Raw genomic sequence first — 2500 nt, forward strand, 5'->3', positions numbered from 1 at the left:
CTAAATGGTAACTGCTGGCACGGGGAAAAGGGATAAAACTGCAAATTTGCCCATCCCAAACACCACCAGCTAAACAAGGTAGATAACCACTTACAACAAAATAAGCGGGAGTGCAGAAAAGGGAGACCAGAAAGCTTAAATATACGTACACATAATCCACCGAATACCAACAGGACTCACAAAGAGAGAAGCCCGTATATTCCTTCTGCTCCCCAAAAAAGGCTGTATGCAGAGGCTGTACGAACTGCAGTAGCTGAGCAGCAAGCTTTTTTAAGCTTGGCCCAGAAAATGGTACAACAGTTAACGTGGATGCAGAGGGTACAGAGTCAACGCCACACGAACCATTGTCCAAGACCACCACAGATGATGGATCAGGGATGGCCACCGCTAACACCAGGAACCCCTGCACAGATATCACACCCATATTCCTACTGAATATCCGGGGCCTATTACGAACAGGCGGCAAAGACAAGTTCCTATACTTGAAAGACCTAGTAACATGCAATCAAGCAATATGCATGGTGCTTACCGAAACGCATCTAACACCTAATATAGCAGATGCGGAGATAAATATACCAGAGTATGCCGTACTCCGAACAGACAGAAGGGATAGAAGTCATGGGGGAGTTGCAATGTACATCCGAGAAGATGTCACACCCCTACTACTACTATCACACTCAAACTCTGTATGTGATACTTTAATAGTACACATAAAACAAATTGATGTAGTTGTATGCTCAACATACCGTCCACCAAATACCGCAAAGCAGGAAGGTAAATTTGAGGACAGCCTCAGACGCATAGAAGAGGTCCTGACAAATCTGGACCAACACATCAATATACTTTTCCTAGGCGACTTTAACCTCCCAAATGTTAAATGGCCTGAAGGTCACATCCTCTCTGGGATGTCACTGCATGAACAAAGCCAGGCAAAATCATTGCTAGAACTATCCAACATGCTGTTCATGGAACAAGTGATACTCCAACCAACCAGGGGAAGCAATATTTTAGATCTCTGCTTCACAAACAATGTGAGCCTAATCCATAATGTGAAAATAACGCCCACGTCTCTCTCAGATCATAACATTATAGAATTAACTATGTATGGTCCTAGACAACCCACTGACACCCACCCCACCAGGAGGACTCAAGCAATATCCAACCTGAATTTCCACGGGGCGGACTGGAAGTCAATTCGCAGAGAGATTCGAAATCAAAACTGGCACGACAGCCTTTCTATACAAGACAATGACCTCAAACTAAGTCATTTTATGTCAACCATACAAGACATATGCACCAAATACGTGCCATATAGAAAGACCAGCAAACATGCCAATAGAATTCCTAGAGACAGGAAAATCCTTATGAGACACAGAACAAAGGTCTCAAACCAGTTAAATAGAGCACTGGAGGATAGGAAAAGGGCTAAATTAAAACTAACACTGTTAGAAATAGAAAACAAAATTAAACTCTCCCATGAAAAGGAGAGAGCAGAGAAGGAAAAGAGAGCAGTAGAAAGCATAAAAACAAACCCCAAGGCTTTCTATAGATTTGCAAAGGAGACTGCTACGGTGCAGTATAAGATAGGACCCCTGTTCCTGCCTAATGGCTCACTGACTGCAGATCCCACATGGATAAGTGAAGTGCTCAGTACACAATTCAAGAGTGTCTTCACCTCTCCTCTGAGTCACATGCAGATAAAGAACCCAGCTGATTTCTTTGACAATAGCACTCAGCAGAAGGGGACTGCATCCATTACCTACATCGACATTGAAGAGGAAGATGTGATAGCTGCCATAAATGAAATGAGCTCAAATTCGGCAACTGGCCCCGATGGTTTCCCAGCTGTCCTCTTAAAGTCGTGTAAACAAGAATTAGCAGGACCACTCCGGATACTCTTCCAGAGTTTCCTTGCAAATGGTAAACTTCCCAAAAAGCTGAAGGAAGGCACCATATGTCCTATCCATAAAGATGGAAGCAGAGCAGAGGCTGGAAACTACAGGCCCATCTCTCTAACTTCACATATTAGCAAAGTCATGGAACGAATTGTCAGAAGGAGATTGATTGCGTTCCTAGAAGAAAATGACTTGCTGAATGAGACCCAGCATGGTTTCCGTCCAGGTAAAAGCTGCCTCACGCAGCTCTTGCAGCATTATGACTGGGTCCTGAAGCAGCTACTTGACCATTCAAATGTTGATGTGATATATCTCGACTTTGCAAAAGCCTTTGACAAAGTTGATCATGGCTTGATATGTCACAAGCTGCGAAACCTTGGCATAGCTGGTAAATTAGGAGAGTGGCTGCATGACTTCCTGAATGGTAGAAGTCAGACAGTTGCAGCCAATGGAGAACTATCTAGGGAAACACAAATATTGAGCGGTGTTCCACGGGGAACTGTTCTGGGGCCACTACTGTTCATAGTGGCCCTTCTGGACATGCCCACGGTCACTCGGAGAGCCACTGTCACTAGCTATGCTGATGACACAAAGATATCTCAGGC

The sequence above is a fragment of the Octopus bimaculoides genome, chromosome 5 (assembly GCF_046866305.1).
Source record: "Octopus bimaculoides isolate indiv1 chromosome 5, ASM4686630v1, whole genome shotgun sequence".
Lineage (NCBI taxonomy): Eukaryota > Metazoa > Mollusca > Cephalopoda > Octopoda > Octopodidae > Octopus > Octopus bimaculoides.